This window comes from Carassius gibelio, chromosome B4 (genome assembly GCF_023724105.1).
Source record: "Carassius gibelio isolate Cgi1373 ecotype wild population from Czech Republic chromosome B4, carGib1.2-hapl.c, whole genome shotgun sequence".
In the NCBI taxonomy this organism is placed as follows: Eukaryota; Metazoa; Chordata; class Actinopteri; order Cypriniformes; family Cyprinidae; genus Carassius; species Carassius gibelio.
This window is the reverse complement of record NC_068399.1, coordinates 16,063,157-16,091,124: the sequence shown is the minus strand read 5'-3', so window position 1 is coordinate 16,091,124 and position 27,968 is coordinate 16,063,157. Positions and strand designations below refer to the sequence as shown.

Below are 27,968 nucleotides of genomic sequence, written 5' to 3'. Positions count from 1 at the left end.
ATATATACACACACACAAACATATACACACACATACATATATATATATAATTGGGTCATAAGAACAAAAGCTTGTCAAGACAAGAAATCAAGACCTTGAACAACTTGTATGTCAAAATCTTGAGAGGAATATGGTAAAGTGGTGAGCAAATGGAATTGTAATTGAAAAATCATAAATCATGTCCACAATAAAACAACGGAAAAACAAAAACTAATACATGACAGTAGGCTTTCTTAATTATCAGCTTTATTAGTTTGATTTTCAAATTGTTTCTTATAAATAAACACATCAGAGCTTGTCAGAGTGTTACGTTCTTTAAGAGTCCCAGGAGGCATTATGAACACTGATGGATCCACGGTTTTATATTCAGCTTTGCATTTCTGAAATCTGCTGCGAGATTTTCCACTCCACACCGTGTTTATCCATTCATCCTTCTCACCTTCACCTTAATCATCATCTTCCTGTAGAGATGTTTCCATCAGCACAGACCTTGGGGAATGATCGGAGTATAAAGAAGAGAAAGAAATGGAGAGAGATGAGAAAGATTTTGTCATCTGCATGCTCTCCCTCAGATGGAGCAAAGGGACGTACCAAGAGAACCGTCTCCATAGCAACAGAGTAAACAGCCTGAGATTTGTGATGTTGCTGCTCTCTGTGGTCCACTAAACCTATGATAGAGAGACGGAGAGGGACGAAAGGGGGATGAGGGATGTGAATGAAAAGGTAATAAAGAGCAGAAACACAGTAGGTCAGATGTACTGAGTAATTGTGTCTCCTGTCTGACCTCAACTCCATCCTTTAAAACCTGTCAGCCAATCAGACACCAGGGACTGGCCTCTGGCTACCGTGAGAGACTGGAGAAGAGGAAAATGATTTGGATTTGAGATTTTCTCAATTGCTTCTTATACCCTTGGGGTGATACATCGTTTCCCTGGCTCAAGAAGGTCTGTGTGTGTGTGTGTTGCAGTACGAGTCCATGTGCAGCAGTTGTATTCGGTGATCGTGACAGACCTGGCTGTGAACTTCCTCCCACGCAAAGCTACCCATCACACAAACACAGGCTACAACCGGGGCAGAAAAGCTCAAAACATATTTTCTCGTCCTCACTAAAAGTTGTTTTCCCACATCACCAAAGCAAGTCTTTCATCTTGGGTAATTTGAAAGCTATGTAGAATGTGTTTTCGTGTCGGTCTGTAAGAGCGGAGACAGATATGAAGGCTGAATTATCTTCATCATCGCCCAATACGCTTCTAATCCTTCAGACATTTGTGTGCAGTTCTCTCAAGAAAAACAACAACTGGAAAAACATGAATGCTTTCAGAGAATCACAGATGTGTGTGCTTATCCAAGGATTTTCGGGAAAGCTTATCGTTTTTACACAGACCAACAAAACCATCAATATTTCCTAAAGAGAAAAAAAAAAAAAAAAATTGCTGTCATGATGTTGGTTATTGCTTCATGTTTGCTAGGATCTGCTATTCAGTTTTTAAGGGGTTCTGCTTCTTGATCAGGTGATTGCTAAGGTGTTTTTAGTGAGTTTAATACACTGCGGTTCAATATAGTGTATTCTGGGTGGTGGTTGCTTATTGGCCCAGGTTAAAAAGAGTTTACCCACAAGTCTTTGATATTCTGACCCTTGTATACAGTCAGGTCCGGAAGCATTCAGACACTGACACAGTTTTTATTTCTTTTTCGTTTATACACCACTATAATGGATTTGAAGTAAAACAATCAGGATGCGACTGAAGTGCAGACTTTTAGTATTATTTTAAGTGGTTCCACAAAAATATGACATTTACAATTTAAGAGTTACAGCCATTTCAAACAAAGTACCTCCATTTTCAGGGACCCAATAGTATTTGGACCGTTGACAAAAAAAAAAAAAAAGGTTAATTTACCAGGTGCTGTCCATTCCCCTGTTACTTCAAGACAAAATTAAGCAGGTAAAAAGCCCCTAAAAATGGAGTGCCTGAAATTCTAATTTTAATTATCAAAGTGCATTAACACAATATAATAGGAAATACCAGTTTGCAATATCAAGCTGCATAATAAGCGGTTTCGTACAGCTAAACATAGCCAAACCGGAATATATTCAAAATGGCTGCACCCACTTATAAGATAACAATGATTTGGATGACCCAATAATCCTTATCTTTTCAATACTATAATATGATTGCATTTTAATATTTCACAGGTTTTAAAATCACACACAAAACGCATTAGTGCGGATCCTAAAAATACAAAAGCAAATAAAATAAAATCCTCCAGTTTCGGTTTCAGTGCGTGTATTTATAAAGAACATTTTGCCTTTCTGGGAAAAGGCTGTTTTCGGACGAGCCTCACAGGACACGGAACGCTCAAATTAGCTTCAGCACGGCTTGCTCCAGTGGTTCAGCCCATCTCTGCAGCCATTACAGAAGCAGTGTAATTAGTATATGCTAATGCACTGGCGATTAGCTCCCGTCAGCTCCCAGCGTCCTGTTCTACAGATGAGAGTGGCAGAGCATCTGAACCTGAGGGCTCGGGGTACTGACGCAACCCTCTGCCCCTCAATCATTATGCCAGGCTCAGGAAGTGATCGCTGCTGCTTGGCCTTGCCTGTCATTCCTCCCTTCATTTTCCTTATGAATATTTTGTTTAGTAGAGCAAGGAGGACGTGCTGATCCCAGCTGTTTTAATGAGATGGGAGCACTGTTGTGAACAACAATGAGCTGAAACTGCACACACACACACACACACACACACACACACACTGAGGAAGTGATGCATTCGCTATTTTCAGAGAATCCTCAAGAAACACTCCCACATGGTAGATAAACCAGTATGGCATGGTATGTGTGTGTCTTGTGGTTTATTGATGATGCACACTATGAGTTGTTTGAAAGTTATTGGAAAGTGATTACCATCTTGTGCCAAGTCCTTTGAAACACAATCTTTACAAATCTACAATCTTGATTCATTTTGTTTCATATGGTTTTGAAAAACTCAAGAAAAGAAGCAAATTCTATTTAAGTCTGTTTATATTTTGATTTACTTGCATGTCTTTTACCGGTGACCTCAAAGCTGAAATTTTATCATCATTACTCCAGTCACATGATCCTTCAGACATCATTCTAATATTCTGATTTGCTGCTCAAAAAAAAAAAACATTCTTTGGTGAATAGAAAGTTCGAAAGAACAGCATTTATCTGAAATAAAAATCTTTTGTAACATTATAAATGTCTTTATCAGCATTTCTGATCAATTTAAACCATCCTTGCTAAATTAAAAGGATTCATTTCTATAAATTCTTCACCAAAAAAAAAAAAAAAAAAAAAAAGTATACTGGTTCCAAGCATTTGAATAGTCTAAATGTTGAATTTTTTTGTGCGGTTCATCATATATATATATATATATATATATATATATATATATATATATATATATATATATATATATATTATATTATATTATATTAATATATATATTATATTATATATATATATATATATATATATATATATATATATATATATATATATATATATATATAAAATCTCAAAATCCAGAATTTGTCAAGATAGCATAAATTAATCAAATCTTCATGTGGACCAGTATCTGTAAATGCTAAGCCGCAAAAGTTGGTTGAAATATGAATCCTGCATGTTCTGTGTGCCTCTGTGTGAATGAGTGAATGAATGAATGAATGAATGGCAGAGACGTGTGGGTTTATTTACTACATAGACTGAAGCATGTGACGCTTGCAGTAATTTCAGCATCTGTCGTACATAAACATCACCAGAACTGTTCTGAGTCACTTCACAAGCATTTTACCATTTCATTTGAGTAAAACCAGTGTCAATTTAAAGGTATTCATGCCAACCCATCAAAATAAGTAAATTTTTTATATAAAGGCATTGACAAAACTTTAAACACAATTGTAAATAAGTATAAAGAATGGCATTGGTTTTATTTTTAGTGATAAAGTTTTTTTTGTGTTTTGTACCGAAATTGGTACAGAGAACCGTGGATTTTCACTGGTATCGGTACTGAATACTGAAATTTTGTTACCGTGACAACACTAGTGAGCATATAAAAAAAATCTTACAGTTAAACACTTTTGACTTTTTAATTTAAAAAAAAAAAACATGAATTATGTATTTTATACATAATTACATGTTTTTGGGGTGTTTATTCAACCTGAACTAATTTTGCACTGTCATGAAAAGGTAAAATTAGACATCTAATATTTATTTTCTTTGAAAACCTGAATACATGTGAATGTACACCGTTTATTATGAAATCATGACAGTTGTATCACATTTTTTGACAATTAATTTTACAGTCCTTCAAGTAGTCACCATATGCAGGTGTGAATAAAGCAGTAACTTCTGCATGCCTCACTGCCAACCCATCATTCCCACAGAAAATGTCACACACTCACATAAATGCACATATTAATAATGCCTTAGCGTTCCTCTCACCCACAAACACCTGAAGAACAGAGTCGTGTTGAAGCACGCTAGTGCATTTAATTAAGACAAGAGCCTCTTGCCATGCAGATTAATTCCATCACGGCAGAATTGTCTTCTTAAAAGCTGTTGTTAAGTCGCTGCGAGTTTCTGACTTTGAATGAATTTCAATGCACAGCACTAAGGCAGCTTTTTCAGGTCTGCTTGTTTGATCGAAAACTGCACAATGGTTTTGATGAATAGGGTGAAAAGGTCAAAGCTAAGTGTTTGTTATTGGATTCGTTGTACTCATTCATTTTGGTTTAGCCCCAGTGACCGCAGCTATCGGTTATTGGTCGTTTAGCAGATGTTTTCTCATCCAAAGCAGCTTACAGTACACTTTCCACGGGACAGTCTCCCTGGAGTTACACCTGAGGTTAAGTGCCCTGCTCACGGGTGTAATGATGATACAAGATCTCAGGCTATTGATCATGTTTTCACCTTTGAAGTCAACATGACATCAAAATTGACCCTATTGACTTTCTTAATACACATTTCTGGACTTGTTCATGATACAAAAGAAAAAAAAATGATTACTTGCAATAATAAATCAAAACAGGCCACATTTTCAAGATCCAGCAAGTTCCCAGTGAATAAATCAAGTCATTGCCTATTTTGTTTCCCCTTCACTGGTATACTAGAGGTAAAATGTGTTGCAAATGGCATTTTATGTTGATTGTAAATGTAAGTCCTTTGCTTATGGTGGAGTGATACTCATGACCTTTAGAAAAGCTGGAACTGAAAACAGAGATCTGAATCACATTACATCACACACAAAAAAAAGGCCATTATTTTTCCCATGATGCTCCTGTTCTAATGGCGATAAAGAGGATGAAGGCTGTGGTGAGTGGGGGAACTCCCTCTCTCTCAAAGAATAAAACATGAGTATGGTGACATATACAGAGATTATGTAACTCTGTCTCTCAGTTTAATTCTCCCTTGATCACTCCTTCGCTCTCTCACTCTCATGGCTTGTCCTCACCTGCATCCCACTGTTTTAATTATTCTGTAGGAGGGCTACTTGACTGCAGAGAGACTTTCCTGTGCTGCATGGAAGCTCGAAAACATGTTTGTTGTGCAAATTTCGTTCAGTCTCGAATAATTGTTGTGAATCGAGGAATCATTCGTAATTGAAGATGCCTCATTGATAAAATCTCCTGCTGAATCGCCAGCAGTAGTTCTGTTCTGGATGATGCTTCCCAGCATGAGATGCTGATGAGATCGTGTCCATGGACTAAATGAACAGAACTGGCATGCTGGTCCACCAACCTGGACCAGCATGGAAATTCAGGCTGGACTTCGCATTCATTTCTGCTCATTTGAAACTCCTGATCAAGCTGGATTACAGAAAAAGATCTTGAGTGAACACTGAACAGCATTAAACAACAAACATATCCCAAACATTGTCTTTTTGCATGTCACTTGCATCCAAGCATGTTTAAATGGACATTCTTAACCTGGTTAACCCAGGCGAGTTAAAAAGAGTTAACTAGTTTTTACTTATCGGTGTAAGATCATAAACAGCTTAATAATCACCTGATTGAAACAAGATGTTTTTGCCTGGCATATAAACACCGTACCCTGCATTCTGTTAACTTCTTTAACTATAAATGTCTGACTACGCGACAGAAAAGCATAATTACTGCAGATGTAAATGCATCTAGCAAGGTTGGATATAGGGCTACTTGATTATGGCAAATTTTATGGAGGAGTGAAAACACTGCTGGAAAGAGGACTGAATGTGGCACAATAATCGTTTTATCAAAATTATTGTATTTTCATAATCGTTTGAGGCCAAAATCAAAATCATAACCATTTCAGATTAATTGGACAGGACTTGTTCTTGCCCTATGTTGTGCAGATAAAGTAGAAGTGGTACAGTTATAATGCTGCATTCGTAGAAATATGAAAGGAGTATTTGAGTCTGTACAATTTTCTTACGTTTTACAATAGTTTTTTTATGCTTTATTTAACACCATAAATGAACAAATGGAATCATTTGGGTCAGATACACAAATGATTATGCTTTGACTTCCTTATCCTGGAAATAACCTGTTTTTCTGTATTGTAAACATGTTTTTTTTTGTGCTATCGGGTTATTTGTTTGCGTGTAAAACAAAGAGGGTTAGTTAATTTTTTTTTAAATCTAGTTATCAGCGTGTTGGTGTGCATGTAAATGTGAAATCGTTTGTCTTATTCAATTTTCAGGTTTGACGATATCAGCCCCTCTTGGTTTTAATATTGTTTACCTATGTTGTTTTCCTGCGGTTGTGGTTTAGCATGCTAGGCTCTGAATAAATGAATCAAATCACTGCTAAGAGCAGTCATTTGCCAGCCTCTCCTGCTAACAGGATTCAATTATTGTTTCCCTGCAAAATGATTAGATTCTTTTGTCTGCCTGTGCACTTGCAGCAGATAGAAAAAATGTCAATTGGTGTGTGTGTGTGTGGAAAAATTCTGTTTGATTGTTCTAGTGTGGTGTTTAGAAAGCTACTTTGAAACTGTAGCTTTCCGAGCCACAAACTACTCAATTTAAAGTGGTTAAAGTACTATAAACTACTTACCCTCACTGCAATTCAAGAAAAAGTAGCTAACGACATAAGTACTTATGAACGGCACACAAAAAAACAAAAAAGCATGTTCATCTCATAAAAATGAATGTACTTTTTTTTTTTTTAATTCTCAGTCTTTTAGGACTAACTGTATGTTCAAAGGTTTCAACACTTTTCCTCACTACTAGGCTTGACACTTTACCTGGTACAACTCAGCTGTACCGCTAAATAAACAGCAAGCAACATGTTTTCTAAAAAAAACAAAAAAACCAACAGCAGCAAATCAGCTGAGCTGTAGTAAATCATTGTAAACGGCATATGAGCAGCGGCATGTCTGCCGTCACGCTTTAAACCATTTGGCTCCTGATTGCTTTTGTACTTGTTTCTTACTTTCAAAGCCGTAGTTGCACATACATCAGTGAATATTCAGGAAACGTTTTAATGCCTCTGAGCTGTGTAAACCCTCAAGGCCTGTAATGAAAAAAAGAAAGACAGGAGCTTTTGGAACATCATGAAAGAGACAGAAAGAAAGAAAAAAACAAAAAAACAATTACGTTCTTTGGGAATGTGTTTGGCATTTCAACTGAATATTGCCTCGTTTGATGCCCGCCTAGAAATTATGCCTTGGGATAGAAATGCTGCCAAATCTTTAGTGCTTTCCATAGAAGAAATATTATATTATATATATATATATATATATATATATATATATATATATATATATATATATATATATATATATACACACACACACACACACACACACACACACACACACACATGCATTCCAGTCACAAGACAAAAATGTGATTGTGATCAGGGTCAGAAAATGGTGAGGCAGCACTGTTCACTACGAGGGCGACTGACTTATTTCACAAACAGAGCGTCAGGTGACTGAATGAAGAGAAAATGTGTTTGTTTGGTATTTCACAAGGTATTAGCATACTAACTGCAGAGCTGCCAGCGGGGAGAGTACCCAGACATCTCTGGTGCTGAATAATGAATATTTTGTTATATTTGTACGTGTAGTTTATTTGTATGCATATCTCAGGATGTATTCCTCTCCAGCAGCTCCAATCCCTAGTCAAACCCCCATCTCAATTAGCATCTTTCTTCAAGTTTGCTTTTACGCTGTGGCAAATATCATCTGCCGAGTTCTGGTTTGTTTAGAAATGCTATCTGGGATCTTTTTGCATTTTATGGTCTCTCTTCTCTGTTTTATTTGGAGGTGATGTGGCCTAGTGGTGCCTAGAATGCTAGTTAAAGCTGGTTTGTTGCTTTTGGAGCATGTTGTTTAGCTACAAAACGTTTTATTGTAAGCCTTTTCCTGCAAGCTTGTGAAAAAAACGTGCTGCTCTGATTTCTCAGATTAAGTGACAATGGTGTACCAGTTCTTGCGCCATAGCGAAAGTTTAAGCAAAGCATGATAACTAAGCACAGAACACTATTTAGAGTCCCAGCCTCAGGGTAGACATGAGAGCAGTGGATTTATTGATTTATTTACTGTATATTATTCTGCTGCCACACAGATCTAATATAAATTGATTTATTTCCCAGCTGTTTACCTTCACAGACATAACTGACAGTTTTTGTAACGTGTTTGTTTTTAACAAACTTGTGTGTATTTGACAATTCAAGCACAATAAGACAGGAAAGGGAACTTAGTTTAGTACTCGTGCCGTTTGGCAGTCACTGTATGTGCTCGTGCTTCGGATGAGTCCGCTCAGAAAACCACATATCAGAAGTTTAAAATAATATACTTTAAAATGCATGATTTCAGCATTATAGACATGATAATCGAAACCAAACAGACATTTTTTTTTTTTTTTTAGCAGACTATCTGAGGCACCAGCTGTGAAGACAAACACATTCTGGAAAAGAGGGTGGGGAGCAGGAGGTAATTTGCATTTAAAGAGACATGCACGAAAACAGCGCGTTTCTGCTTCCACTCAAAATAGGCATTTTTAAAATGATATAATAAATGATATGTGGGGTGTTTTAAGCTTAAACTTCTCAGAAACATTCTGGGGACACCTGAGATTTATATCATGTAAAAAGGGGGCATAATAGGTGACCTTTAAGCTCAGGAGCACTTATGACATTTATGTCTTGTTTAACATTTTGGGGTAAATTAGCGCTTTACATTTTAAAGAGAATTGATGCGGATGCCAGCATTCAAAGTAATACATATATCTTAATGACTAATCTAGTTGATCTTTTCATAAGTTGTAGATCTGCACTAACATGCAAGTTTTTGCTCCCTATATAGCAAGTTTGCTCTGGAGGAATTATTAAGTAGCTTTGTAATAGTGCCAAACCAGTACTCCTTTTTGTGACCTTCAGCAACAGTGGCCATACATTATCGCCGTCCATTGCTTTTGACTCGGTCACCTGAGAGGTGTCAGTCTGATTAATGGATGTTGTTTTTGTTCACTTAAATGACCCTGTGTGACATCTGCTTAAGCCTTTGTTTTCCTTGCTTTTACTTAAAAAAACTAATGTGAACACATGGTTGGCATTTGGGCACTTTGATTTCAAACACATCTAGTTGTAATTAATTGTTGCATCGACTGACTGGACTTTTCAGGAGCAAGATTGATCCAGGTCAATCACGGCGATGGGCGTTTGCGTGAGTCACATTTGAGCTGAAAGCCCCCTGTGGGTGTGTATTAAGGTAGAGCGTTCTACATTAGACTTCTCCAAATCCCTTTCATCTTCAAATATATTCCCATTAAATCATATGCATACATGGGTGACTCGACCAAAGTAATCAACATGCAGCGATTGGTTTTCTCATCTGAGGCTCGCGCTGCACATCAAAGCCTTCAGGACTCACTACAATGAGCTTTTTGATCTCACCACTCAAATTTAGAGCCCTCATGTGTGAGTTCATGTGCCCATGAGGCTAAAACTCTCATGCACATACACAAGGACACACATTTCTCTGACATATTTTTGTGTCACCTAATTTATCAAATCAATTAGTCAATGTGAAATCAAAATTGACCTTATTTCCTTACACATCGCTAGTCTTTATGCACAATTAATCAGTGCACATTATTACAACAAAGAAAAATCTTGGTGGTCTTTAAACAAAATGTGATAAGCTCCGCCTTTGAAATTTATTTTCAGCTGACAGATAGTAACAACATTTAGTGCAGTATGCAGTAATTTAAGGTTAAAAGAGCCTGAAATTCACATTCGCTTACTATAACCCACCCAGTTATGTTCAATAGTATTATTAAATATTATAGGGATTATGTTGAGTTTAACCGTATTACGCAATAATTTTGCAAGGTTATCCATTCAAAGGTTTTTTTTTTTTTTTTACTGCAATTGAAATATAAAAATGGATTTAGCATCAGTGTCATGCCCTGGTGTATTTAAATAAAGGTTACAGCAATGATAGCAAATAAAGACAGATTTGAATTAAAAGCAAAGTGGCTTTTCACAATCCAATGCAAACAGATATTACGTTTTGGCTCCATTCTACTAGATCTCACAATCCAGTCAATTCCTGAACGATAAAATGAAATGGATTGCAGATGCAGTTTCATGTTGACTTTTCACCAAGCAAGCACTATGAAAAAAGTGGGTAGAGTGAATACATCAAAGTTATTTCCTGACGTTTTATATGGAGGAAAGGGCTTAAAATAGATGAATCACTGAAATTCAGACTTATGAGAAATATCAAGACGTATGGAGACCAACCAATTAAACATATAATATAAAATAAATGACCATTGCATATTTGTTGCCTATATAAAGTAACAGCTGTTTATTTTATGGGTTTAAATTTGATTTATCCATACAGGCATTCATTTAGCATGGCTAAACAATTGATTAATGTAGAAAAAAATTGGTAGATGGTAAAATTAGGCTTGCAATAGTAGGGATTTTTCACAAGAATAACTCTGAATCATTTCTGTAATTCCTTATATCTTCCTCATAGCACATATATAAATAAATAATATTGTTATTTGTTTATATGCTCTCATCTCTAGTTCTATCCCTTAAATCTTACAGCTTTGCCTAAAGAGAATTGCATTAACTAATTTTTCACCATTCATTCTCTCCCTCTTTTACGGATTCTTTATCAATGATCGATTATAACTTAAGCCATTGCTGAGCATTATAGGTATGAAGCAGGGCCAAGCAAGATTGTGAGCACATAGACAAGGGTAGCATTGATTTATTACATAACTGTCATTGTGACATTTCACAATATCACTGCGTTTATACTTTTGATTCTCTCCAAAGGGCAGTCAGATCCATCACCACAGCAACGCCGTGCTAAAGGAAGTGAACCTTTGCTACTTTGTTCTTTACCCATAATCCCTGGTATAGTAGCCCACGCAAACTTCATAAGCAGTGTAAACTTTAAGCGAGAGAATGAAAGCGATGTACCTGCATAGAGAAAAGACTTGATGTTCTCAGCTCTTTTGTTTTTAGTGCGTCATTCAGATTTTAGAGTCGAGCTGGGTTCTGGTTCTTTCTCAAATGCTCATAATGCTGCAGCAGCTGTGTATTTATTTCACATACAAGTGAAGCTTGTCAGATTTAAAAGGCAGGCGCAGATGTGAATCTACTTTTAGACCATCTTATCGATTTCAGAACTTTGTAATCTCAATACCTCCACTGCCTAAACCTCAGGAGAGAGCAAACATGGAAAAAAAAAAATCAAGTAAATACAGGAGTATAATCGTTCAGTTACTGATATTTTGTAGCATCCCCTTGTGGGTCGGTCAATGGCTGCTTTTGTATTGATTTCAGTCTGGCTGATGTTTGTATTTTATAGCGCTGCTCTTATGGGAAAGTACCACCCGGGATTGACGAACACGGATCGGTTTCTGTATTTATAGTTCATTCAATGACACAGAACATGGGAAAAATATGTAGGTGAAGGCCTATCTGAAAAAAAAAAAAAAAAAAAAAAATCTATGATAATTAACCGTTTAGCACAAGCAGATTTTTTTTCTTTGTCAAAATCACAGGGCTTTGTTTCAGTTGTTGAGTTACATGCATATCACAGTGTAATATAATACACAAATATTAGACATTTTTTATATTTCTGTACCACAAAATTTTGCAAATGTACTTTCTGCACCACAAAATTCCACAAATATATAGAGCAGCACTGTTTTCAACACTGATAATAATAATAAAAAAAAATCTTAAGCAGCAAATCTGCATATTAAAATGATTTCTGAAGGATCATGTGACAGTGAAGACTGGAGTAATGGCTGCTGAAAAGTCAGTGCTGCCATCACAGGAATAAATTACATTTTAAAATATATTACAATAAGTTACGAACACTAACTATAAAGCAGCAGCAGCAGCAGGAAGTGTGATGGCCATGTTGACGAAGGTCTTTTGGAAAGAGTTCAGGAGACGCAGCCTCAGATTTACATGACAGGGGCTGTAAATGGTGCTCTAATTTGCATGTTGATGTATGTCCAGCAGCAGATACATGTCATCACCCTGCCAAGATCTTCAGACTTAAAAAAGAAGAGACAGAAAAAAATAAAATACTGCAAAGAAAAACTTGATGCAAGGGTGTAAAAATGTGCCTTTAATGTTGCACAAAGTAACCACAAAAACCTTCCTTAAAAAATAAATATAAATAGGCTTAAACTCTGGGAAAGCCAGACCCATTTCTTTCTCCTGTAAAGATGTGAACCACCCACTAGACTCCCAGAAATATCATTGTGTTGCTTAGCAGCTCTGCTGGTTCCCCAGGTCTCGTTGAACCAATGGAGCTAACATAATGGCTTAAAATTCTCACATTTATCTCTGGGCAGCTTGTCTGTTGTTCCGGTTTAAAGGGGGTTAGAGCTGATAGTGGATTGAGGACACACCACTAATGCGTTTGAGGAGGGAATACTGTGTTGTTAGGGCCATAGACATGTTAAAACTAAAACTGACCCTTGAGTGTTTGAGATGTGCAAGCTCCATTAAGCTCTTAATGCTATAGTCATTTTAGAAAATAACTTTACTCTCTGTATTTCTCTCATCTTCCATTCTTCTATCTGTTCCTATACCTCCATCTCCTGGGTCCTATTTTACTGTCACCTAGTTTTCCCTTCACGTCCAGCATATCAAGTAAAAAATGTGGAATTTGATTTGCGGTTGTGTTTATGGATTCTGGGGAGGACCTGGAAAGCGCTGACAGCCATGAGCACAAATTACTCTTACATCCACTCTGACCAGGCCACGGGCAGAAATGTTGAATCTCATTACTGTGCGCCTCAGTCTGCTCTCGTGAGGGGACTCGAAATACGCTTCGCCCAAAATTAAAGTTTGAGAATGAATGCAATGGATTTTAAACGTGATTGAATATGACATGTCATTTATGAATGGCTTGTATGAAAGCTCCTGAAATGTCAACATAGCTGAATGGTTCACAATAGCTCTGTTCTAAATCCTAGCGAGACCCTTGCTGTCTAATGTGATTGTAGGCACCAAACTGAAATGTAGGCATTCGAACTGAAGTGAAACCTCATATCTGACTGATTTGGAAAGATCTACACAGGCATATGAACCACACAGGCAACATCTGACAATTAATTGCAATGGAGTTTTAAATTAGCGTGTTGCCAAGCTAACTATGCTGCAAAAGGTTTAGAAGACTATAGGATAATATTAGTCTATGGGCAAGATTTAGTAAACTGCAAATTTGTGTGAAAGCTCAATTCCAAAACAGTGATGATCGGCATGGAAATTTCTGCAGGTGATTTACTGACAATGCACACATTAAAGAACACAGACACAACATCTCACTTACATATCGATCAATGCAATGGGCTATATCAAGCACAGCACACATTACCTTGCATTAAATAATGCTGCATATACCAGTAATTTGACAATGAATATCAATATTAGTGCTGTCAAACCATTAATTGCCATTATTCGCATCCAAAAGAAAAGTTTTTGTATTCATAATATATGTGTGTGTGTGCAATGTATATATAAATACACACATATGCAAGTATACGTTTAAGAAAATGTTGTTTATACATTTAAAATATATATTTAAAATCAATTATATGAATATAAATGTACTGTATACATGCGAATATTTCCAAAATATATTGTATATTTGTGTATTTATATAAACATAATAAATATACATAGTATACACACATATAATGTATTATGTAAACAAAAACTTATTTTGGATGCAATTAATCACGATTAGTGACAGCACTAATCATGAATCGACTCCTACAAATGAATGTTCTTTTTTCAGCACTAATTCTTCACTGCATGTCTTTAGCAAATGCTGACAGTACTATTTTAACAGCAAACGCTGTTATAGTAAATCTGGCCCTAGTTTTCTTCTTATTTATTTGAAACATACAATTCTGGTCAAAAGTTTAGCATCTATAATTTTATTTGATTTTTTTTTTTTATGAATCTGTGTGCCTTTTATATTTAGAGATTATTATTATTATTATTAATTTCTGCAACTGGCATACTTAAGTAATGCAACTTCTGGCTTCTCATAATAGTCATTAGCCCCTGTATAGTAAAGGAGGTGAGCAGTGCCCTGAGCTCCACAGATCCTGAGTCAGCCTGTGACTGTTAACCCCAGTGGAAAGCTCAGTCTATGCAGGTCTCATAACCACTGACCTCCAGACATCCAGGGGCAGGTAAAAACAACCTAGACCCAGCCATTAGGAGCAAGCTATATCCTCAAAAGAATCATCATCAAACCGGAAAGCTGAAAGAGTTATCAACCAAAGCAAGTTCTAAAAATGTGTCGACCAAACCGTGGCAGTTTATTTGTGTGTTTTGCCACATAGACATTTCCCATAATGAGCTGATAATGCACTCCTGTAGGTAAAGGTGGCAGAGGACAAAAAGAAAGAAGTTACACTACATCAATTCTAACACGTTTGTGTGTGCATGTATACATCTCAGTTCTGATTTTCTATTTGTCTGACTTTTTTTTTTTTTTTTTTTTTTTTTTGCAGGAAGACAATTTATGTGGCACGTTTTACATAAGAGTTCTTGCTTTTCTACACATGATTCTCTGGCTTGCGCTATGAAATATTCATTCTGATGTGTTTGTTCGATTTCATTTCTTGGCAACATTTTGAGAGGAAAGCCGCAAACCCTCAACCAATCGTGATTTATGTAGTATTTCCCTGTGGCCCCTCCAGATATCTGCAGATCAAATATTTCTGCTGATGTTGTATTTGGGTCAGGGAGAGCCCATTCCAGTTCCCTTCCTTTAGCTTTATAAAATAAAAGCTCTGTGGCGATTTATAGGCAGAAAGGTTTGCCTTACATTCATCAATAGTGTGCAAACTAAAATCAAACATGTAAAAAACATTAAGACAGTCACATTGAAATCAGGGCAGCTGTCAACACTTTTGAAAGACAGAATTATTCCCAACTGAGTTTAAAAGGAATAGTTTGTCCAAACATCAAAATACTGTCATGTCATTCCAAATTCCATTTTTCTTCTTTAAATGGAATGCAAGAGTAGAAACTTTGAAGAACGTTCTGTTTGCTTTTCTCAGTTCTGATAAAATAAATAGCTGTTAACTAAAACTAAAGTGAAAACAAAAACCATGAAAAAAAATGCTACTTGAATAAAATTATTCAAGATCAAAAATTGCTACTTGAAATTAAAATTAATGAATTAATTTTCATTCGCATAAATGGAAAAATTATAAATAACTAAAACTGAATTAAATTTAAATGAAAACTATCTATACAAAATCACAACAAAATAAAAACTTTGAAATTAAAATGAAAAATAAAAACAAAATATCAATAAAAAAAAAAAAAAGTAAAATCTATAAATCAACTCAAATTGTATTAACCCCTTGAGGGACTGGAGCTTCAAACTTCGAAAGCAACACAAAAACCACCTATACAGGAGAGAGAAAAAAAAAATAATTCACAACTGAAGTACAATTCACTTTTAAACTATTTTCATTCAGAAACTGCTAGTTAATTTTAATTTATGACAATTAAATAAATACGACTGAATTAAAGATGAAAATTTCAAATACCAAGGCTTACAACATTAATATCCAACGGTGTATGTACTTCAATGTTAGCAAAGTCTTATTTCTAGTGCAGCTGTTGAGGAAAGATCATAGATGTGAAGGTCAAAGACAAGGGTTCACAGTTGTTTACAAAGAAGTGTTCTGTGAAAGAGTTCTGGACTTGGGCACCTATTATTGCCGTTATCATTGGTCTAGCACTATAGACTCCGTCGAACCACACTTTTGACCCAGGGGTGAAGCCGGGCTATTGATTCTGCTTATCTAATGTCCTTTTTTTGTTTTCACACTGCAATTGATGGGGTTTGTGTACCATCAATAATTTAGTCAGAGATTAATTTCACTGTAGAATTTACGTGTTGGAAAAGCTTTCAGCAATCAGATAACATTTATAAGGCTTCGGTCGAACTGGAGCAGGGAGGCTGAAACAACGCGCATATGCTTTATCGAGCCAAACCTCATCAAATTCCCCCGAGTTGCCCAGTCGAATGGGTTCGTCATTTCCCTTTCAGCAGAACCCCCTCAGCTTTCCTTCATTACCCACAAATAGTGCAGCTCAACCCTTATTGAACAGTCCTAATAGTCCTCCCACCCGGTTTCTATCTATAGTGCTGCTGCTGACAGGAGTTTGCGTTCCGGATTAATCCTGAGTCTCTGAAATGCTGTGTGCTCTGTTATGCCATAAGCAGATGCGCTGAAGTTTACCCATGCTGTAGTTGATGAATTAGCGGTCCAGCTTGATATTAAGTGGCCTTAACTTCTACTTACATCTAAATTAATAATTTGGTACATGCACTTATTGTGTGCATTCATATTTGTACATTGTACTTAACTGCATGTAAATACAGCTTTAATTTCTGTATTTACATTCATAATTACACTGTTGACCCATGCATTACACCTGAACTCATCCTTAAACCTAACCATACCACTAAACCTGTCCCTATCCTTACCCGTATCCCACCTCAAAAGCAGCAATACAATATGAACACAATAAGTACAATGTACTTATTATGTACGTAAGTGCATAGGTAATGCTACTTAAGACCAAAATTAGTTCTTAGAAACCTTTTTTGTTTAAAATTATTTTTAAAATTATGGTTTTCTTTTCAATTATTTTTTTAATGAGGCTAATGAATGTTTTTCTTTACTGCTTCATATCAGGACAGTTTTATCACCCTGATCTTGTTGATTATTGACTCAATTTATTGACTTGATTTTTTTTTTTTTTACTTTATATTTTACTTTTAATAAACGAATACATTTAATAAGTAAAATGTCCCATTTCATTGATCCAAAAGGTATTTTCCAAAAAAAATAAAAAAAACAATGGATGCAATATAAGTCCAATTTGAGCTCAAGTTGTCAACAAGCATCTGTTAGTCAATATTAGACTGGGCCCATCAAAGTGTCATTGTGTACAAACATCAATAAGAACTAGAGGTCTTCAGATGAGTTTCTCTAATAAGTCCCTACAGAAAGATAATAGAATGGATTGATCAATAGCCTGGAGCTGGAGAGATTCAGAGATCTTGATAGGGGAACTTAGTTGAGGCCGTTTTAATTCAGTTGGTATCAATCCTGTTTACACCGCGTTTGTCCAGGATAGCTCATAGTAAGATCATCTTAAACGAAGGCAAGGACTTAATGAAATGCTAGTGAGATTTCTCCAATCATAAATCACATCTGTACGCTCAAAGCCAAAGGCCACAGGCTGGTTTCATGAGCTCTATAGCTGTGGTTTTTCACTGACAGCACTATAGGCTTAATGTGTGTCCAGGAAGTCAACAAGCTGGAAACGAACTCAAAGCACACAGTGTTTAGATGATATCTTTGAATTTCCTCCGATTCACAGCAGACACTTGGGAAACGTTCTTAGCACATCCAATATCAGTGGCATGATGAATAACTAGATCCTCGCAGGAACCTCAATCAATCACATGTGAATGTTTTCAGCTCCTGCTAAACACTTCTGCATGTACCATGTGCGTTAGCAAATCCGATCAATAAAGGGATCTCCGTCTCCTACACGTCTAAGTGTGGCTGATTGATGGTTTCATTTGAAAGTTGCCTGAAGCTGTGGAGCACACTATACAGCTTCGGCATCTAAAAATACACATTTGATATTCAATGTTAAAAACAGCTGATAAACTTCGAGTAAACTTGTGTGACTTCACCAAGACGGCGCTATATAAAGGCCAACATTGATGTTTTTATCTTTATTTACATAAAATAATAAGCATTTAGGTATTTAGGAGGCTGATAGAAATGCAGAACGAGATTTGGCAAGGAAGCAAGCTTTTTTGAGTATGTACTTTAGTCCTCAGGACTGCTCATTAGCTTGTACTTTGAGTCCACTCTGCCTATTAAGTGTGGGCATCAAGTTTGTTAAGTCTCATTGATGGTTGGCATTATCATGGGACCTTCAGTGATGTATACGGTGACTGGAACACGGTGAAGAACAGCACTGGCTTCATCTAAGTGAAAAGGCAAAGGAGCATTTGTTGTACACAGCTGCGTGCAGAGCTTTGTAGAGTAAAAAAACTAAATAAATAAAAACAAGTGTATATTAAGGGCAGCTATTCTTTATTGCTGGCTATGAGCCCACCTGACCTCTTGTTAAGGGAAGCCAGAGGAAGTAAATTTGCCTTTATACTTTAAAAGCAATCCGCAGGGCAGGGTCTTGAGAAAACCTCACAAATCAGTGTTTTTTCCGCCTTGTTGCTTCATCCTGTTGTAAATGAGACGTTCCTCAGAGGACTCGTGCTCCATTTCATATGCAGACATTATTCTTACCGCCAACACATGTCTTTCTCCAGATGTCTCTGGGAAGGAAAGGTGACAGACGTTTGTGCAGTTACTCATCCCTAAATAAGCCCTAGAGGACTGGAGTCTGAATGAAAGATGACCCGGGTAGGTGGATGGCTTAAAGTCACCCAGTTAAGATCAGAGAGAAACATACAGGTCTGTAAAATCGGGAATGCTGTAAATATGTCTTACATGGTCGCTTTGGTAGCATATTATAAATTAGGATATTTCTTTGACTAATAGAACACGAGGGCCATGCATAAGGAAAGTCAGATTGGCTTCTGTTTGAATTGCAGTAAAGGACATTTTTTGCTATTCTATAACCAGAGATATTTATATATATATATATATTTCAGATGAAACCAACAAGAAAAGTATATTTCTAAAAGTCAGAAAAAAAATCTAATTTGAGCATGCGTTTTTTTTTTTTTTTTTTATTACGCTGCTGGATAAGTATAGCTGAGAAAATATGCTGAGATAATCTAACCAAGCAGGCTGGGTTACTCAATTAACCCAGCTGCTATCTCATATTGGCTACAATGCTGGCTTAATTTTACCTCATAAAAAGGTTATTATTTTCATTTTTCTTTCAGACAAATCTGTAAATTGGGACTTTAAAGAGTAAGAGTTAATTGGAATGGACTTAACACCTACTGTACATGAAATTACACTTAATGGACAAGGACATTTAAATAACAGCTATCAAATATTTTTATTTGATGTCAGTTTAATCATTTTAAAGTTATGACAACTTCATTGGCATTCTATAAACTGTATTATTTTAGAGAATTGTAATTATTATTATTTTAATGTTTAAATATTCATTAACAATATTAAAATACAAATGTTGAATAGGTGATATCTGTGACATTTAGTATGAACTAGCAAATAATGCCTTGGAAAGGCAATGTTCATGTTCGCAAAGTGATAAAGAAAATAGAAAGAGAGAGAGAGAAAATCTGTGTGTCGTTCTCTCATTCGGACATTGAAGTTTTCCCATCAAGCAAGTGACACCTCCCACTAGTGGCACAATGACACGGCACAACTAGATTTCTCCCATTATAATAAACGAAGCTGTGAGTGTGACGACTGCTTATTATAATGCAAGCAAATTCAAAAAGGCAATTAGCCGTTTTCAACAAAAAGCCAAGGCTTCTATTCCTATAGCAGCCATATTGAATGTTACTTTTTCTCCCATCCTCCCAAACGAGCATCTGTTACACCATTGGCATTGTGGTGTCTTGTACACAAAAAGTCACCATCGTTCAACAGCCACACTGGAAACACAATTGGCGTCAAGTTAGCCAAAAGCCTGGAGTGCCTTTCCTGCCCCAGATTCTCAGCCTCAGGATTGGGTAGGGGAATAGATCAGATTAGTTAATTAGACAGATTTGAGCTTGTTAATTCTTGTCCCAGAGTCTTCAGACATGTTCCTCATCCATCTGGTAAATGACCCAAGAGAAGATGTGGTTTAATCGTCTCCCTCTCTCTGTACATCTTAATTAACAGCAGCTCTCTCCTCTTTCCTGGATTTCAGCTGAGGCCTGAAACCATATTGCGTTTATGTGGGATTTTTTTTCTCTCTCTTGCATTACAAACATTCTGGTTCTGTTTGGAGGACCACCTGTTAAATAGAGATGGCCATGTTCAACAATGAACACTAGCTTACATTTAGTACAGGGTATATATATATATATATATATATATATATATATATATATATATATATATATATATATATATAAAGTTATCTAATTATGTAACAGTGAATTATGCAATTTTTAGAGAAACATTTTAAAGATTATAGTGTTTAAAAAGTGTAACTGTTGAAAAGTTTTGCTTGAAATTGTGTTTGTGCTGAATGGCCTTAATAAATCTATTATGCAGGTCATCATTACATCAGTAGGTGGTGACAAGTGGCTTAGTTAATCATTGAATCATTCATTTTACGGATTCATTCAGGAATGAAATAACACTACTTTGAGTTGCTTGGAGATGTGCAGTATTTCTGCGGTGTCTTGGAATTATTTTTGTTGGCGAAGCAATCCCAACAATATATTAAAACAACTGCCAACATAGTGCCCAAAATGCAACTTATTTAATATGAACTGCTGTATAAGCACACTCCGTTTGTGCTGTTCCTCTGACTGTCAGCATGCCTGTGATTACCTGCGGCACTCTGGCACTCCTGCTCGTGCGATATTGCTTAAATTGAACACAAGGAATTTAATTCATTTTTAATTGTAACTTAAAGAGCCAGTAAGATGAAAATTCTAAGCTTCCTATCACTGTTTATAAGTCCTGTACATTAGGTTTAAATCCATCCAAGGTTAAAAAACATTGTAATTTTGTCAAAATATCATTTTAAAATTACCTCAATTCTCAGAGATCCCCAAACGGTTCACGCAAAGCTGTTCAAAAGATTCAGTTTCCTTAAACCCCACCTTTCGGTAGTATACTGTGTTCTGATTGGTCAACTAACATAGTCAGGTTTGATTGGTTGTTCCGCACACACCTTCACGGTAAACAATGTGTTAGCATCTGTTTGGGATGAATTAGGTCTTATTCCTCTCACCGCGAAGCAAACAGTAAAATAAACTTGAACAGTCTCGCTGCTTTTTCTTCTGTGTGGGTGTATTCAAGCCGCACGCTTCAGTTTGAATCTGAATAACGCGTTCGGCGCGGGGGCGTGGTCACATTCGATATAACGAAGGGAGACATGAAAAATAGACATCGCGTTGTTATCATATGGATTACTTTACCACAGAATATCTTTTTTCGCCAGCACTTGTTTAGTTTTAAAGTTGACATGTCAAGCTTTCTATAGATCTCTCTCTCATGTCTCTTCGTTGAGTATTCACAGAGTTACACTTCATTTTAATGACGGTTTGTAAATGAAGATCAGTGCAGACAAAGGCTGCAGACAGCACACATACTGATAAGACACTCGGGAGAAAACAAACACATAACTTCATAATCATACTTCGCGTTGTGATTCGGAGATGATCGTTGGTCTAAATAAAGTTGGTAATGAACCCTCTTTCATGGCCAAAAGCTTTGAAAATCCCGCCGTGTACTCACCGAGATTAGAAAAGCAGTCATCAGTGAAGATTATTATGCAAAGTGATCCTAGTAACGTACATAGAGATGGGCAAAAGATTTGAAATCTATAACGACTCGTTTCAGCAATTCAGAGTCGACTCCTTACTTTAGAAGCCAATAACTTTATAAATCGTATACTTTTTGGTTTAATTATTTGCACATTGTTTACACTGATGGACAGCTACATCATACACTGTAATACAGGTAATTTTAGATTTCCCATCTGTGTGGCTCTTTAAGTTACAAATATCCTGAAGTACTTTTTTGAAGCCACAGACGCCATATATATATATATATATATATATATATATATATATATATATATATATATATATATATATATATATATATATATATATATATATATAGGCTCTAGCATTGCACATCCTAATATTACAGTATATACTGCAGTATGCACCATCAGGTTTTTCCTGAATGGACTTTTCAGTGGAGGTAAGAATAAAGTATTTTCTTCACTCCAATTCATGTGTTCCCCATCACAGTTTCTACACTTTCTTCTCAAATGATGAAACGTCTGCTTATATATACAGTACTGAGTGGTGTTGATTGTGTCCGACTGTGTCAGTTGCATCTTGTAGTGTAGCAGCTTGGGAGAATGAGAAGCCTGGGTAGACCACTCAAGTGGCACCACACACCAAACCCTCCTCCCTAACCAGGCTAATGAGTTCTGATGCTAAGCGTGCACAATGGCAGGGTCATTTTGCAAAGAGACAAGAGGCAGGGGCAAGGAAACGTTTACTTATTTAAATGGAAAGGTCATTAGAGCAGAGACACAGAGGCCCTTTGACAAATGAAGTCAAAGCCACTTAGTGTCCATTCCTCAAGCGAACGACCGTATAATACATAAAACCACTCTCAACTGCTTTGGGCTCAGTACATGCGCTTAGGGACAGCACACTGAACTTCCTTCTGCTGTAGTTCCCAGAGATGGAAATGAATTGCTCCCTCATGTTTAATTTTTCATTATATTGCCATTTTACACTAAACAGCGTAAAAGATTTAATTTAGTGAAAAGGTAATGTGTTTTCTCTTCGCTGTTTGAGTAATTAGATTGGTAAGCCGTCATTAGTGCGGTCTCTGTGTAACACACAGCCATCAGGCAGGGAGAGAAGCAACTTCTCAACATAGACAAACACTTATCAAAATGAGGACATTCCCATTTAATTCTATTGTTTTTAGATACAGCTAATTATAACAGCTCACTAACCTTAACTTAGTCTCAGCCTCAGACAATACACCCACACTTTGTGTGCCTGGATACAGTCATATTTACAGTATGGCAGTGCCATCAAATTGTTGAAAGATTCTCCAGGTACATTCTTCTTTATTTATGTCCGTGACAGAATCATAATACATTTGGACAGAAATTCTGTTTACAGTGCCTTTTTTCCAATACTATTTCAGTACATACAATTTATCAAAAAGGCCTCGGAAATATATCTGATGACATTTTACTAACTTTGGATCTATCTCAAGCTACCACTCTCTTAAACAGTATGCTACAAAAGACCAACTAGATTGGTCAGTTTCACTTACATCAGACAGGCTTTGTTTTTTAGACTGTAAAACTAAAATAAACTTAATGCTTAATTTAGTTATAATTTTACCAGTTGAGGTTTATGCAATTTCAGGGAACAAATGTATACATTTTATAAGCTGTTGTTAATTACACTGTCACAGAAAGTCACACATTTCAAAGTGGTACATTTCTCACAGAAGTTAAGCTTAATTATCAACTAGACATGCTCAAAGCAGACTGATTTTTATCAGGACATCTGGTCAACCTATATCCAATCACTGATGAGTACAGTATCAGAGGGATTCTCCTGCATTCTCGCTTTCTTTCTCACTCTCTAGATCGCTCTCTTTCAGAAGCTTGAGCTCAATTTCCGCAGGCAATGAATGACACTACAGCTGTCACATAGGACATTTCCACCCGTTACATGCCACCAACACACACACACACACACACACGGTGGTCACAAGTATGTTGCCCAACAGAAAACATGCGTCAACTGTTTGTTTTAAATGCTGCTGATTATTTTCCAAGTGATGTTTGTGGGTGTGTTTGGGGATGACCATCTATCAGATCTGAGGTAAAATGGGGAGTGTGTGTGATTTTACAAAAGAGAATGAAGTTCCTTCTCAGCTTCTTTATTTGTCAATTAATCAAGACAAGAATGTGTGTGTGTGTGTGTGTATCAGGAATACAAAAAAATAACAACATGTTTTTAAAAGTCCTAATGGAAGAGAGGTTAAGGTCAAAGTTAAAGTTGAGTGCATTTAGGCTGCTAATGCCCACAGTAACGGAACCATCCACTGCATTATATCCTCTTATGTGTGTCCGCCTTTCAGAGAGATGATTAGAAATCACTCACAGAGCAATGCTCCAGGCCCTTTGATGACCACTGATTAAAGTCTCCATGGTCTAGGGCCATTGTCATTACCTTTACTCTACTAGCCGTTGATTATAGAAAATCAACTAAAAGATGCCCATGCTGAAATGCAATAAAGAAAAAAAGCATCAAAAAACAAATCCCTCCCAAAGCCCCCCCATTTACTCTCATTTGCCAAGAGTTCAAAAGGAAATGACAACCAGCGTCAGTCATTAACTAATAGGAGGAGGACAGCTTTGATGGCTGCCAGTATCCTCCAGTAGGATTAAGGAATGTTTACCTGCTATGCAGTATATAAATAAACTGCTCGTTCTAATGACCTTCAGAGTAAAAGAAAGAGAGATGATGCAGAGAAAAGGCACTTTAGCGTTTTCATCACAGATGCAGTGAAAAAGGAAATTCATGGCCATTGATGTCATTTTTTTCTATGATTACATAATTTCTCCATATTATTCAATTGGAATAGTCTTAATCTGTGGAACAGGATTGGTTGTATTTTGGATTAGAGGTAAATGTAATTTAGTAACCCTATAGAGCTGTTGTTCTCACTTTCTGCAAATTTATAAACTTTCGAGATGTTAAAGATGAGCAGCCATTTCAAAATGGGCAGAAGCATCTGGCAGACAGGAATATTATCATATGAGCAAAGAAAACAAAACATATCATCATTCAGTCAGGCCAGTAGTAGACTGAATATCTGAAACAAGCGGGAAATTATACAGCTATAATGCAACTCTACAAACACACTTGAGCTGGAATCAATGGCATATGATGAAAAACATTGATTGTTCAGAAGTTTCAACACATTCATGCAGAAGTGTTCAAGACTAGTCATGTTTTTTGTAATTCAATATCACATGCTTGAAATGCAGCAACAAATGAAGAAAATAATCACAGAAAACCAAATGCTTACATTTGCAAGACATAAAGCTGGATCAATGAATTCACTGTTTTCAGTGACAATGCAGCACTGGAACAAAAAAAGTAATTGTCAAATGGCCCAAGACTTTTACACTTGCCCAAACTGGCCCAAATCTCACACACTTGCCCCAAGCCCCTAACAATAAACCATTCATGGCTCAAACACAAGATACTTTTAAACAGCAACTGGCAAATGCAGACACTGCTGGTCGATTAAAGGAATACATTTTTGTGTAGACCTTTTGTGTATTTCTAGGTGCTTATGGTATTCTTTTCTTCAGGGCTGCTTGAAAACCTCTAAATTACAACATCTGGGACTTGTTCATAGAATATCAAAAGTGTTATCCATTAGGCTGAAAGGCTGTGAGCCCTACTAGGGACAAGTGTTGTAAATTAGCTTCAGCTAAAAACATCATGATACATGCATCAGATGACTGTCAAAGTTTATCTATGTTATTTGTATCTGTCCCTATCTAAATAAACTAAAGAACTAAAGAGTAGGTCAATGTGGTTCTCCTGCTTTACATGTTAGCATGCTGCCCATGCCATCATTGGGTGACCTGTAACCCAGCTGTCGATCCTCAGTAAATCATTTTTTATCTGTCTCATATTCCTTCTGCTACATCCTGTCCAGCGATCAAGTTAAACGACACCTGCAATTGACCGCCGACCCCAGAGAATGAAAGAAGGGGGGCATCTTGTGAACAGATGGGGTTTGTATAGATTGGTGTCCTATCAGCTTTAAACATTACATCAAATTACACTACATTACTAGCCTGTGCTCCCAGATGTGATTATCATACAAATGGACGATTGTTCATAATGCGCTCATGATCCAGCAGGACAGAATTCAATTTCAATGCACAGTCAGGGCCAGAAAGCAGTTTAGCAAAGGGAGAGATCTGACTCACATATCACTCTCAGTCGTGAAGGAAGGTTGCGTTCAGTATGATGAGGGTCTTTTTGGATGTGGCGGAGTGCTGGTGAAAAAACCCCAAGTTGACAGGTCTAGGGAGATAAGAGCAGTCACCAAGCGACAGTGTGGATGTCAAAAGCTGCTATGCATGACCCAACACGCTGTATCAGCCTCCTCCAAATAACCTCGCTTATCTTCTGTCGCTGCCATCAGAAGAATGAAGAGACCAGTTTGCTTTTTTCTCTTTCTCTCCAAAGAGAGTACTGTCTTTCAGTTGGAGCAGTGATTTCAAACTCTTTTCCTGGAATGCCATCTTCATGCAAGAGGAGCTCTAAACACCTGAACCAATTAATCAGGAGTACTCTACAATTACAGGCAGGTGTGTTGGAACCTTAGGATGGTGACCATTGAGGAGTAGAGCTTAACACTTGTTCATTACAAAAGACAGAAGAGATCTTTGTTTGTAATTCCTCCTTTGTTATTTCAAGGCAATCACCAATCTTTCACTCCTACATTATGCCTAATCACATTTTCAGGGCAGGTGGGATTTGAACACATGATCCTTGCCTTCAAGACACTGGCTTATACCACTCAGCCAAAGGACCTTTCACGTGCACTCTGTGTTTTTAACTGTCTGCGTCCCAATGCACACATTTCTGAACTTGGAAAAGAAAGGATTCCAACCTTCAATTTCAGAATTTCAATGAAGTTGCATTCTAGCATCTTAAGCTATTAGGGAAACTTTAGTGCAAGGTTAAGAAATGACCACAACCAAATTATAATTGCTTTTAAACATGCAATGTGAATATCAGAAGATGTGATAATTGAACCTGTGATTTCAATAGTATCAAACCATATTTTAGTGCTTTGAGCTATCAGTCAGGTTACTCCCAATAACTTACCACAATTATAATTATTCCTAAACCTGCAATATGAACAACACCAGACAAGATTTGAACCAGTGATTTCAAAAGTACCAAACTTCAATCTCTCTGAGCTATTAATTCTGTTCAAGGTTGTTTTTTAACATATGTTAATAGGTAATATCTCTTTATAGTAATATGAAACATTATTTGGAAAATCTGAGATTTGAACCCATGATTTGTAACCTGTGTTTTATTTCAATATTCATTCCCTATGAGCTTCCGCTTTCATCATAAACCCAGCAGTCCTGGGAAGGCTGAATCTGAATGCTCTTTCCTGACTTAGGGCTCTTAAGCCAATACTTATGTATTACAGAGAGCTTCTTAAAACTGTACAGACTCCTTGTAAATCTAAGAGTGTATATCTCTAAGGTACTTGAGGCCCAATGGATGTGAAGGACTTTTGGAGAAGGCCACTACCATATGTTCAGGAAATCACACCAATACTATGTCCCTCAAATTCTCTGACTATTGATTTTGGATTAAATCAACCTCAGGTTAAATGCTTTAGACTCTAGGGCCTTAAAATTATATTATTATATATTATATTATTATTGTTTACAGTTGTAGCTTCTTTTGAATCCTGTGGAATGAGCTCAATTAATCTGTGCCATAATCAGATCCTCCTTTTTTCCCTTCTTTTTTTCATTTTAACCGAAAAATGCTTTATACCCAAGAGGGGAAAAAAAATAAGAACTGAGGGTTGGACAGAAAAACCATTCGTTGCAGTTGTCCTGGTGTAGCCATGGTGATGAAAGGGAATCTTTTAGCTCCAAACTGAGACAGCAGCTTCTTCTAGATGACATTTTCTATAAA

The 27,968-nt window shown here is 36.6% G+C and overlaps 1 long non-coding RNA gene across 1 annotated transcript; it reads right to left on the bottom strand.

The window, feature by feature from the left end:
• Positions 1–229: 229 nt before the first annotated feature.
• LOC127956912 (uncharacterized) lies at positions 230–26,580 on the bottom strand. Its single transcript, XR_008153668.1, has 3 exons — positions 26,225–26,580; positions 592–668; positions 230–489 (listed from the first exon to the last, which is right to left on the bottom strand). It is a non-coding gene; the product is annotated as an uncharacterized LOC127956912 (long non-coding RNA).
• Positions 26,581–27,968: the final 1,388 nt, after the last annotated feature.